The sequence below is a fragment of the Protopterus annectens genome, chromosome 5.part0, assembly GCF_019279795.1.
Source record: "Protopterus annectens isolate FY-2018-M chromosome 5.part0, PAN1.0, whole genome shotgun sequence".
Lineage (NCBI taxonomy): Eukaryota > Metazoa > Chordata > Ceratodontiformes > Protopteridae > Protopterus > Protopterus annectens.
The window spans coordinates 1450472974-1450486560 of NC_056735.1; the positions used below are offsets into that span (position 1 = coordinate 1450472974).

The following is a 13587-nucleotide window of genomic DNA, read 5'->3' on the forward strand; positions in this document are numbered from 1 at the left end:
TTAATCTAACTTTTAGTATACTTTTAGTTAAATTTTTCTAAAAAAAGTATATTTCCTGTCAGGATATTAAAATCTAAGCAGAGCTATGGATTTCTGCTGCTAGCAGACTGGCATCTTGGCCACATCCCCTTTTCTACACTTTTTGATGACTGTCTTCACTGTGTTCTATGGTATATCCAAAGCTGTGGAAATTTTGTTGTACCCTTCTCCTGACTGATACCTTTCAACAATGAGATCCCTTTGATGCTTTGTAAGCTGTCTGTGAACCATGGCTTTTGCTATAGCAGGCAAATGATTACATGTCAGGAAAATCCTACTAGAAGAGCTGAACTTTATTTGGGGTTAATCAGAGTCTCTTTAATTGATGGCAGGTGTGTACTTGAGAAGACTGAATGTTGTAATTAAATCAAAAGGTGCTTCAACAAAGTATTAGTTTAAGTGTGTGCACACTTATGCAACAAGCTTATTGTACATTTTTTATTTTTTATATTTTTCCCCTAACAGATTTGTTTGTTTTTCAATTGAATTGTACAGTTATAGGTCACATTAAAGGTGGGAAAAGTTTTGAAATTATTTATTGTGGTCTCATTTTTTTTATATCACAAAAACCTGGCATTTTAACAGGGGTGTGTAAAATTTGTATATTCACTGTGTGTGTGTGTGTGTGTGTGTGTGTGTGTGTGTGTGTGTGTGTGTGTGTGTGTGTGTGTGTGTGTGTGTGTGTATAACTTGAGGTAATGAAGTGTCTGTGATGGGTAGTAGGATGCACACTGTGGGATAGAAAACATATTACGGTGATTCAGTTACAGGTGCAGGAAAGCATTAGACAATTTGGTTAGACAGATTTTGGAGAAACAGGAATTAAGAGGAGGAAAGAACATCCAACCAAGAGATGGAGGGATTGCATGAGAAAAGATCTGTGACTGAGATGCCTTACTGTCAAAGACGATAGGAGACTGGCAGTGAAGTGAGAAAGGTGGCAACAGGTTTTGCAGCACCCCAACCCCATGTAGAAATAGGAAAAGGGGGGATCAATGATAATGATGTAGCATAACAAAATACTGTCCTGCAGCCCAGCTCGTCATTTCCCCAGAAAGATCTGGCATTCTGAGGTCTAAGAAAAGAAACACTTATGGAAGTCATCCAGCAGCCCTAATTCAAGAATTGGACCTTAGTGAGTTGAAATCCAATGCCAAAGTACCCATACGCAGCTGCAAAGCAAGTGAAGATTCATTATACCTTGAAAGATGATTCTCCCATGGGAAAGCATTGATGGCATATGTCTGGTTTTGAGCATGAGCATTGAGCATCCATTGAATCGCGAGTAGACAAAGAAGAAATTAGGGAAGTAATCATTTTTGCATCATGCATGAACCAATTAAGTATATGATGCTATACAGCTGTTTTGTTCTAAGTGAGCATTTAAGCTGTTTTTCAATGTAAGGATTTTAAACTTCATTTGGGGGGGGATTCACTATGCGTATGTAACTAGACTTACTTCTGTGTCCTGAAAGCTGCTTATCTGTTTGAGTAGATTCTCCTGTTTGATTTTGTCTTGGCCAGCTGTTGAATACAGTTGCAAAGTAAGCCAAAAATCTAGATTCTAAATCTACCAACAAGTTCTTAATAAGTAATAAATTCAAATGCCAACAAAGTTAGCTTAATATAAACAAAAAATCAAACATCAAGCAAAGGTGAGTGAGTTGAGATGAAACTGTAGGGTAAGCCAATCCAAATATTCTTTTCATCTCTGGTGTACCTTCTGCAGTTTACAGCCAAAGCTATGATATGGAATTAAAAATGATAATGAAAGCCATAATATGTGCTAGAATATTCTTAATAGTGAACTCTCTAATCAGTGGTATCACCACTAGGGTTAAATTATTACTAAGACACATGGCATGGAATGGGAGGATTGTGTCAGTAAGTTTAGGATTAAGATATCCTTTGGTGAAGCATGCCTTAGGCTGCATGCATTCTGGAGCTGAAGTGAAGGCCAAGGCATAAATTACCCGCTTAAGTTACTTAATATGTGTTATTGCAGGAGGCCAGGACATCAGTTTCTTTCTCTTATCCATCCACCTACCTATGCTTATTAGTCACAGCTGACTCCTGTAGCCACCCCTTCAACAGCTACCACCAGCCACAGAGTTTACTAGGCAAAGGAAGAACTCAGGTAGATTACTAGTCATTTCTTCTGTATCACACATGCACGTGTGTGTGTGTGTGTGTGTGTGTGTGTGTGTGTGTGTGTGTGTGTGTGTGTGTGTGTGTGTGTGTGTGTGTGTAGATTTAAATGTTGGTAATCTTCCTCTAGCATGTCTTTCGAATGTAGCAGGAAAATAAAGTACCTGGCGAAAACCCAAGTGAACACAGGGTGGACATGCAGCCACCCCCATCTGGGTAATGCATCTTGCTGTGAGGCAACAATGCCACCCATGGCACTACTGTTCTGACATAGTATTTGCTAAATACTTATTTTTTAATATATTACCACCACATTGCTGGTACTGACTGCATCATTGAAAAGTAAAAGCAATGAACACTACTGAGGTGAATATCAGCAGATGGCCAAAAACTTGTACTACCAATACAGACTAGTGAAGGGAAAGGGTACAGTAGAACTATACACACAAACAAAAACGTCTTACAGACTATGTGTTTTTGCAAGATCTGACTGTAACAGTTTTTTATACCACTATTATTTGCTTGAATACTGTCGTAAAAGGCAAGATGTATTCCAGGTTGTTGGACTGCCTTATGTGCATGGCTGTGCCTGGGGGATAAAGTACCCTTCTTCACCTGCTGCAATACATTGCACCAGATTTATTTTCCATTCAAAAATCTACAGTCTCCCTAGGTATCAGCTGTTCGACATTTGAAATCTTTCCTAATCAGAAAACTATCACAGCTTGAAATCTTTTATATTGTAGAATGTATTTTTTTTAAATCAGTAGCTTGTTTTTCCAAGTGTAAGCATACTTGTAAGCTAACTTGAATTTTAATTGTGCTTTGTTTTAGGAATTCCACATGGATACCAATTGCCTTGTAGTTCTCCTTTTTTGCTGGAAGATATTGGCTACCTGTGTCAGGAACATTGCCTCTTTGCCACCAGCCATGAACATTTTCCATTGACATCTGAGGCAAGCAGCTGTAGCAAGGAAGAAACAGGTAAGGAAGTCACTTAACCATTGTGATTTTACAATAGAGTGCATTCATTAATGAGAAAAAAAAAAAAAAAAACACGGCTGCTTCCCTGCAGTGAAAATATATCTCGCCTCTCAACTGTACAGATTTTCGCAGAATGTCTGGATTTTGCCTCATATTTTTGGTGTGTTTCTCATAAAATTGTGGTTTTCTGGCATACCACTGGCAAATTATTGGGGATTGAAGTCAGAAAATAATGACAGTCATTTGAGTTTCAGACATCATACCCTTCAGAAAAGTCATACTAATGCAAAACCTGTTGTTCTATCTACTTTTTAAGTTTGTAAGAGCAATATTTAAAAAGCGTACCTTTTTTTGGGTCTTTGTCCTGCCATTATTTATTGCTTTGTCCAGATTTCTTGCTATTATAGGCTGAGAGGTATGATTCTCAGTCAGTGAAACATAACCAAATATAACTTCATGCTCCCTGTTATGGAGCTTAAGTGGTGAACCGCTAGGCAAAAAAAACTGCCATTATTCATAAAGGAGTATCCATGTGTCTCGCGTATGCTGTGAAGAGTTTCTTTGTAAGGCAAAGACGTGAATTCAAGTATGTGCCCTTTAATAACTTCAAACCTTTGAAAAATGGCAAAGCAAACAGGTGATGGGATTATGCAAATCTCTTACTATGTTTTTTCAGTTGTTTTCACATTTCTATTATGCCTCTAAATCACAGCCTTCTCAAAATAATCCAGATGTTCACAATATGTGTCCTTCATGCCCTTTAGCACTATCATTCTAGTTGTTATCAAATTCCTTCCTGCACATTTTGAACTCTCTGACCAGCTACTGCACCCAGCATGTACACTTGAATCTTAGAAAGTATGTATTTATTTATTTCCGGATGGACTACAGAAGACTTGCTACACCCTTTTTTTTCTGAAGTGGTATGCATGTACACTGCTTTCTTCCTGTGACTTACATTTATATTTCCAATTCCTTGACTTGTATTGGTCTTGGCACAAAAAGGAAAAAAGAAGAGGTGTGTGTGTGTGTGTGTGTGTGTGTGTGTGTGTGTGTGTGTGTGTGTGTGTGTGTGTGTGTGGCGCGCAAGCGTGTGTTTGTGTGTAGCAGCTTTCTGGTTTCTTGGAAGAGTAACAGGTCAGGTTTATATTATGAAATATTTACACCCCTTTTCTCACACACATAATGCTGACAAATGAATTGCAAAATTTTATTTTCCTTTGGTGAGGAGGTTTGTCATCTCACTTTCAGTTAACTCAGTAAACTCGGTAAACTGTCAGTTAACCGGCACCCATGGGGACTGGTAGATGCCTGGTATGTGTAGTTTATGGTTGATTGAGTTACTATTAAAAATAGACCTGACAAATACTGTACCTTATACTGTACCATACCATACCATAAACACTGTATTGATTTGATTTTAATATTGAAATACAGTAATTAAAAGCCTGGCTGGAATAATAATATTTTAAACTTATATTTCCACTAGAAAGTGTGGGAAGTGGAAGGGTTTTCAGTGGCATGCTGAGTGGATTGTAATTGAAAGAATTGAACAGAGAGAGAGAGAGAGTATGAATGCATGTATGAAAGCAGAAGCGATTGTGTGTGAGAGATCGGAGAGATATATGAAAGCTGAAGAGAGTGTGTGTGAGAGATTGGAGAGAGAGAGTGAGTGAATGCATGTATGAAAACTGAAGATAGCGTGTGTGTGTGTGTGTGTGTGTGTGTGTGTGTGTGTGTGTGTGTGTGTGTGTGTGTGTGTGTGTGTGTGTGTTGGAGAGAGAATATGCAAACTGACTGAGTGAGTATAGAGCGAGTGCTGACATTTTAGTGATTTTACTTGTTTGGTTTGACTTGTTCTCAGGTTGGGGAGAGAAGGAATTTATTTGTATTTTCCTTTTTAAAACTGTAAAACTCTAAAAACGTAAGGTATGTCTCTGCAGTGTAAAACAGAAAGTGCAACACGTGAAAAACTGAATTGTTCATACTGTACTGTATTTCTTCGATTTTTTTTTTTCTGCTTGCTTGACTTCCGGTTAACTGAGAATGTACTGTACATAACTTACCTCATGACAAAAGTAGTACATCAAAGTGAGCACTTGACATGGGATTCAGCATTTCATTTGCCAGACTGAATACGTAATCAAAATTGTGTGACATATATGTCTTTGTACATATATCAGTCTGTATGGGTCTATGTCATTTTACTGAAAGTTCATTTCATTGAAACTCAAATGGTCAAGCACATTTGATTGAAAACTCATTTGATAGAAAATGATGGTGTCATTTCATATCATAGGTGTTATTAGAGAGAGGATTTTTGCAGAGTATATGTGGACTGCAATGGCCAGCATCATGTTGTACCTCCAGATTTGTAGATGATTGTGTACTTTCACTAGCACCGATTCACTGTCTGTAGTGTTTTTTGTTTTCTCAGCAGTTGTGCGACTATAGAGTTAGTATATATATATATATATATATATTTATGGATCCATATCAGATCCACAAAAAATCACTTACCCGAAGACGAGTTCACCGACACAGGTAAGTATAAGTACCGCTGAACGAAATGTATTCCCGTTTCCGCAATTAAATACAAAACAACAAGAAACATGTATATAGCAGGGGGGCAAGCCCCCCTGCACCCCCCACACAACCTCTATTTAAATATACCAACTCCGAGATTGCCACCACATTGCAGAAATGGGAACACATCCTGTTCTGTACTACATACCGTTGTTGGTGATATGTTGTGTCGGTGATGTGGTCTCGGTGAACTCGTCTTCGGGTAAGTAGTTTTTCGTGGAAGTGATAGGTTCCCATATATATATATAGGTCCACTTCTAAATCTTGAAAGGTCATAATCTCGAAATTCAAAATACTGAGTCCAAAATCTTGATAGATCAAAATACTGAATTTTATAATATCGAAAAAAAACTACAGGATTCTAACACTTGCTGTACTCCACCAGAAGTACATAGAGAAACAAATAAAAGACAAAGCATATTAGTTTACTTCAACTGTTAGCAGGGGGGCAAGACCCCCTGCACCCCCCATGTGGGGGGGCTGCACCACCCTCACCCACTCCTACTTAAATATATCAACTCAGAGATCGCACTTTACTACACTAAGATGAGTTATGTTGTTGTATAGCAAATTAAAAGGAAACATTACTAAGGTTCCAACAGGCAGTCATGAAGCACGTAATGGTATGTTTGCCATTTTCCTCTGTGGATTGCGATCTTGGAGTTGATATATTTAAGCAGCAGGGGGTGGGGGCTTGCCCCCACATGAGGGGTGCAGGGGGGGCTTGCCCCCTGCTTATAGTTGGAGAAGAGTAATCTGTTTTGTTATGTAGTTGTACTGAAATATTGTAAGTGTTGTTGTACTCGTTTTTTCGATATTATGAAATTCAGTATTTGGAGTTTTCTGTATTTTGAACTTTTAAGATTTTGGACTCAGTATTTTGAATTTCAAGATTATGGGCTTTCAAGATTTAGAAGTGGACCTCTCTCTCTCTCTATATATATATATATATATATATATATATATATATATATATATATAGGTTTACTATCAAATGCTTAAAAGGCCAATAGTTGAAAGTCACATACCCGAATAACATATATGTGAAAATCCTTTGTTTGACTGTCATAAACACCCATTCAGAATGTTGAAACTACAATGCAATTTGAATAAATGAACTTGATCACTTCATTGTCATCGCTGAAAGCCCAAATCGCCAAAAACATATTTCATCGAATTTCATTTTGTCCGAACATAGTAGTGGTAGTGTATATGCCCTTTTTCCCACTGTAGTGTGATCCTGGAGTTAGAATATATAGTTGGGGTGCGTATCCCCTCACCTAGCTTGGTTTCATATCGACCAGTTTCTTTTAAGAGGCTAAGTTAGTAGTGTTTAATCACACTGGGTTTGGATTGGTGGAGGTTTGGTTTTGCAAAGGATGGAAAAATGTTGAAAATGTTGAAACATTTTGATTTTCGACCATTTTAATGCTTTCATGTTCTGAATTTCGATAATACGATTCTACATTATGATAGCTTTACATTCTGAACTTCAGCCATTTGATAGTAAATATATACAAGTGTTTTTTTTATGGTGTAGTTGTTGTTAAAGTTTTGTGTCCCACCCCATTCATCCAAGGGGTCAAATTCTAAAACAGAAAATAAAAACTTTTTATACTTATTGCAATTGACAATATGTCTATAGACAGCATTCCTGTTATCTTTTTTCTTTATATCATAAACATGTTCTTTAATTCTCTTCCCAGGCTTCTACTGGTCATACCAACATAGAAACCTGGTCACCCAGAACAAGTAGCAATGTAAACTATACATTTAGAATCACAATTAAATCTTCCAGGCACTTCTGAAGTGAAATTAAGATGTTCCAGTATAATAAAAGGACCTTCACTAATGAATCTACAAACATAACACGTTATAAGAATTGTCTAAAAAATATTTTAGAACATAATACAAAGTTATCTGCTACTATTACGTCTAGAAGCAGTGGTACTTTTAAATATAATTTTTTAGATTCAAACCTCATACGTTTTTATTATGTCTCTAGAATCTTCCCTATCACTTCCATATCATCTTTTCAAAAGGCTTTGCCACATCACACCACTAGCTTTACTTCCTTATTTTCTTTAGAAATCATATTTGTTACTTCTTTTACCATTAACATTTCCTTCAGCTCTCCCCTCCCTTGATTCTGAAACCTCATCTTTAACTTCATGCAAAACATTCTGCTTCCTTTTCTGTATCATTTTCATAAATATTTTATGATCTTTATTTCCCTGTGTTATCAGTCTCCATTTTTTTCATGTTTTTGTTTCATTTTTTCCATATAAAAGTAATACACCACAAGTTCTTTCATCTGTTATTCCTTTCTCTGTCCATTCACTTAATAAAAATTTGTCTAAACAACATATTTCTGACTTTTTCTGTATTTTTCATACAGCTCTCTATTTCTCTTATTCTGTAACCATATTCTTCTATTTCTTTTTCATGTCTTTCTATAATTTCATTATGCACTCTCTAATTCCTTAGCTTCGATCTTTGTTCTATAATCAAAATATTTTATTGTGGATTTCTTCGTAAGCATTCCACCAGGTTTCATAATGTATTGTCATTATCAGAAACTACTTATTTGAAGTCTTACGTTCCCTATTCATCTTGTCTTTTTTTAGCAGTCTCAATCTTTGTATTCCTTTCCATTCTTTTTATTACTTCTCTGTCACCCCATTCTAGGCCATACCACCCTCTGATCTGAAAACTAAGCTATTTCTACTCCACCTGTTACTTTTTCATATCTTTTGAATACACAAAATAATATATTTCAGTTCTGAAAGTACCCTTTTATACATTCATTCTTTATGTTTTCTGTTTTCAACACTCCATGTCTTATAACTTGTGCTATTTTCCCACTTCTTTCTCATATTGCAGTTAAACATTCCCACCATAGGAATCAGCATATTTAATAGGACCACATTTTTGAATTCCTTACCCAGCTTTTTCCTCTCTGTCTGTATATGTATAACCTACAATTATCCTTATACATCTTTTCTGTATATCACATGCTACAAGTCTTCCAGGTACTACTACTGCTGCCACATCCAGCAGCCATCTCTTTACATCCTACAACTTTATCTCTTCACTTTAAAAAATAAGTCCTATTCCTGAGCAGATATCACTCCCCACTGACCATATGACACTTTTACCTATTATTGCCTCACTTATTTTCCTTTATTCTTCCGTCGTATATCTTGTATCTAACAAACATGTAACCCCCATACATATTTTTTACACAATTCCGTCACTACCACCCCACCTTTAATACTATTCTGAATGCTGTTTATATTTAGTGCTAATATTCTGGAGCCATCCCTTTCCATTTTTGTTTTGCATCTTTGTTTTCAGTTTCATTTTTTCTTTTCCTTCTCCATACCTTCCCTCCATTTGATTTATCATCATTTTCTTCTTGTTCTTCTCCTGTGTCACATTCTTCCTCTTCTTCATTTCCTGGTACTGCATATATGTTTTTATCTTGCATTGTAGTAATTCCTTTTTGTAATTAATTTCCTACCTCATTCCCATCCTCCTTCTCTATATTAGTTACATTTTCTTCTTCAGTTATCTCCTCTTAATACTTTCTCCACAAATATCTTCAATTATATTATCATCAGATTGTCTTCTTTCTGAAACATGCTCTTCGTCTAACCTTTCCTTTTCTAGTATAAGACAGTTGAACCAAAAATGTTAAAATTTATTGAATTTTAAACACTTTGGCCTACATTTTTTGTATGCCTCCTTTCCCCACACTGATCACTTCTTCTTGAACCAAATGCCTCTAATCCCAACAAAATAAAACATGCTTTAGATTGACCCAGATACATTAAATATTTCATTTATGCTGCAGTTTCCCTCATGCACATCCATTGTCACCCATACCTCTCACTCCCCATCCAAATATTTTTCATTGTACGTTTTTTAATCTCATGTGCTTTATTACAAACAGGCAGAAAAAAATGTCTTTAACTCAAATTTGAATATATCAGATGTTCTAAATTACACATTTGCACATTTGTTTTTTTACTTAAGTGCAGTTCCAAGTTCTGAAAACTGCACTCATTCCATGTACCACTGTAGGTCCCCCTCTATGACCCAGGAAACCCATACCATGTATTTAAACTTATTAGAAACATTAACCATCCAACCCATCACCATATTTATGGGTGACTTTAATTACCCCACTATTAACTGGGAATCCTATACAACACCAAACGTACATGCACAGAGATTCCTGGATTATGCAGACACAAACTCCCTGGACCAAATAGTCAATACACCAACAAGGGGTGCAACCATACTGGATCTGGTCCTCACTAATATGGGAGAGTGCTGCACACCCCCTACTGTAATGCCTTCCCTGGTAAGGTCAGACAACAAAATGGTCCCTACCATGCCCCCTGGTTAACAAAGCTTACCAAACAAGCTCCCCTGTCTAGAGACAAAGCCCGGAAACTTTAGAAAAAATGTAGGACTTTAGAAAATGAACAAAACTTTAAAAAAACTTAGAAATGCTGCAAATAAAAAATTATCATAACTGATAAGGAAACCTATCTCTCCTCAAAACTTTCCTCCTAAAGTAACAACCCAAAAAAGTTCTGGAAGTCTGTATTCTCCCTTCTTAATCCAGGTAACATTCAAAACTTGTCACCCTCTCCTGACAAAAACTCTCTCAAATAGCACAAACATTTAATACCCATTTCGTTGATACCATCAAAAAACTAATCAAGGACTCTTCCTCAAAATCCAACCCAATTTTCAGAAATTCCACACTAATTGACCCAATATCCACCTCTACAAACACCATAGTTCTTTCAAACAGCATTCCTCCCATTCCATCCTTCTCGCTTCAACCTGTACCAGCATCCCTAGTTCTAAAATTTCTAACCAAACTAAAGCCCTGCTCACTATCTGCTGATAACTTGCCACCAGAATACTTACAACTGGCAGCCAGAGCCATAGCTTACACTATTAGCATTCTTATCAAGCATTTTATAACTGAATCTTATGTGCCCCAACTATGGAAAAAATCCATTATAACCCACCTCCACAAAGGTGGTAATACTCATGATCTCTCAAGCTACAGGACTATCTCCATTCTCACCCCTCTATCAAAAATCTTTGAAAAATGTATTCAAATCCAGCTACTAAAGCGCCTCATTAACAATATCCTCATAGCTCCCTCTCAACATGGTTTTTGGCCTGGTCATAGTACTACCACAACTTTACTCTCTTTCACTGGTACCATTGAAAAAGCTCTTGATGCTGGCCTATCTACTTCTGTACTCCTACTGGACTTATCAAAAGCATTTGACACTATCACATCCTAAGCTTTTACAACACTTAGAGAAACTTTGATGCACTCTAAGTGTAACAACCTGGAGAGCAATCAGGTACATGGCAAACCCAACAATCAGAATACCTGGCAAACAACATTGGTGTCCTCCAAAGGTCCATTTTAAGACCACTACTCTTCAGTATTTTCATTAATGATCTACAGTAAATAAAACCTCCCAACAAAGCACATTGATTCAATACGCAGATGATTCAACTGTCATCTCCTCCTCCAACAACTTCACCAACCTCCAGAGGATCACCCAGGATACCTTCTCTTCCATTGAAACCTAGCTAAATGATGCCCAATTAATGCTGAACCCCAAAAAACTAAACTACTAATATTGTCATCCAAACCTCTAACAGGAGAATTCAAAATTTTCTTCCATAATAAAACAGAAATTGAACACGAACAATATGCTAAACTTTTAGGAATTATTATCGACGATAAACTCTCCTTTGAACAACACATACTGAATGCAGTAAAGAAAACTCATTTCAAACTGGACAAATTATACCAACATAAACTACCTAGATAAACAAACTAAGATAAAACTAGCTAACACTTTGCTTATCCCATCCGTCTTATATGGAAGCCCCATTTTCGCCAGCCTTCATACATCCCTCAGTAGTAAGCTGCAATCTTGCTACTACAAAATAGCAAAATTCACCTCTAACTTTCCCAACTGCTCATACCACTGTAGTGTATAGGAGCTAGCAAGTTAGGCTGGTGCAACAAAACACTAGACCCAAAATCAGAAAAAAAAAAGCCAGCACCAAAGAAGGTTCAAAAAAGTAGTTTATAAAAACTGAAACTAGACGGTTTCAGCAGCAAGGGCTTTCATCAGTAGTATCAGCAAAAAAAAAGCCTTAGTCATCATCTTATATAATGTTCTTTAAGGCATCTATACATCACTTTCTGATTGAGTTGCATGCATATCTCCAGATTTATATGAAAAAATCAAAAGAGACACAGTATACTGGTATATCAATGATACGTAATGCAAGTGTTGGTTAATTACAAATTATAATTTATCATTTAATCCAGGAGGATGATATGATCAATGATGGTGAATGTAAATTTGGCAGTGGGATGTTTGATAACATGCCTATATTGTCCATTAGTTAATCTTCTGTTTCTGATGTCACCAACGTGTTAATATAAAATGCATGACATGTACATGTGGCAAGATAAATAATCCAGTCTGAACTGCAGTAGTTTTGAAAATATAGTTACAAAAACTGCAATGTCCACATGGATAAATGCCTGAAGTTTATCTCCAGTAAGTGTTCTTTGAGTTGGAGTGTGATCCATGACCCTGGTTTTGATAATCTTCCAACAATGGATGAGATCAATATATATTCAAATGAGTATTAATAATATTTACTAAATTGGCACTATTCCTGCCATAAGTGGTGACAATTAGCATTACTAAATTGGACTGCTGACTCAATAAAATGCAGGTGGGAATACTCTGGAAAAAAAAAATCTTGGTTAGATCCATTTGATGACTCTGAAAGATCATCACTGAGGAACAAATCCTTTGTTATCCTCTGTCGAATTAAAATTGGCATCAAATAACTGATTGCATTCAAATGTTGAATAAATTCATAATGAGAAAGATGTATGTGTAGATTGTGTCACACCTTATGGCAGGAATAGTGAATTTACTACTGGAACACTGGACAAATATACGACATACAGTTTTGTCCAGATCTCTGAACACCTTAGTGACGAAAAAACAGAAGATGCACTATATAGATATAGACATGTTATCAAACCACCTGCCAAATTTACATTCACCATCATTATATCATCATAGGAATCGATCTTTTAAAACAGGTTGGCATGATATCCTAAATACCAAAATTAACCAATACTTGCATTAGATTATATGTACTTATTTTATATCAGGTTTGCATTGCTTAGGTTTTGCATTTCAGCTCATTTTAGGATACTGTGGCTGTATTCAACACCAGAATTCATTTACTTATTGTATGTTTTTATTGACCTTTTTGTATGTTTTTATTGAGTTTGTTTATTATCATTGATATACCAACTGTTGTGTGTCTCTTTTTTTTTTTTTTATAATCTGGAGATATGCATGCAACTCTCAGGCAAACTTTTTGTTTACTGACTATTGTTTTTCAATTACTTTTGCCTTGATTGTATTTTTCAGTTACTTTTGCCTTGTTTGCATTTTTGACTTATCAGGAAGTGATGTCATATAGATGCCTTAAAGAACATTATATAAGATGATGACTAAGTGCTTTTTGCTGACTATACTACTGATGAAAGCCTTGCTGCTGAAACCGGTCTAGTTTCAGTTTTATTAAACTACTTTTGAACCTTCCTTGGTGCTGGCCTTTGCTCATACCACTGCAATATCTCAAACCTGTCCTGGCTAGAATTTCACCACTATCTGTACTTTACTCAATTAACACTTGCTCACAAGCTAATTTTCCAGCCTCTGATAGCTGTTCTGATCT

General features: G+C 36.3%; 1 protein-coding gene across 2 annotated transcripts in view; it reads left to right on the plus strand.

Annotated features, from left to right (window-relative positions):
• Window positions 1–13587, plus strand: part of AMOTL1 (angiomotin like 1) — a 703914-nt gene that overhangs the window by 175803 nt on the left and 514524 nt on the right. For both annotated transcript variants that reach the window (XM_044071263.1, XM_044071264.1), the window contains exon 2: window positions 3022–3171. The gene's annotated coding sequence lies outside the window, so the exon portion shown is untranslated. The remainder of the gene's footprint in view (window positions 1–3021; window positions 3172–13587) is intronic.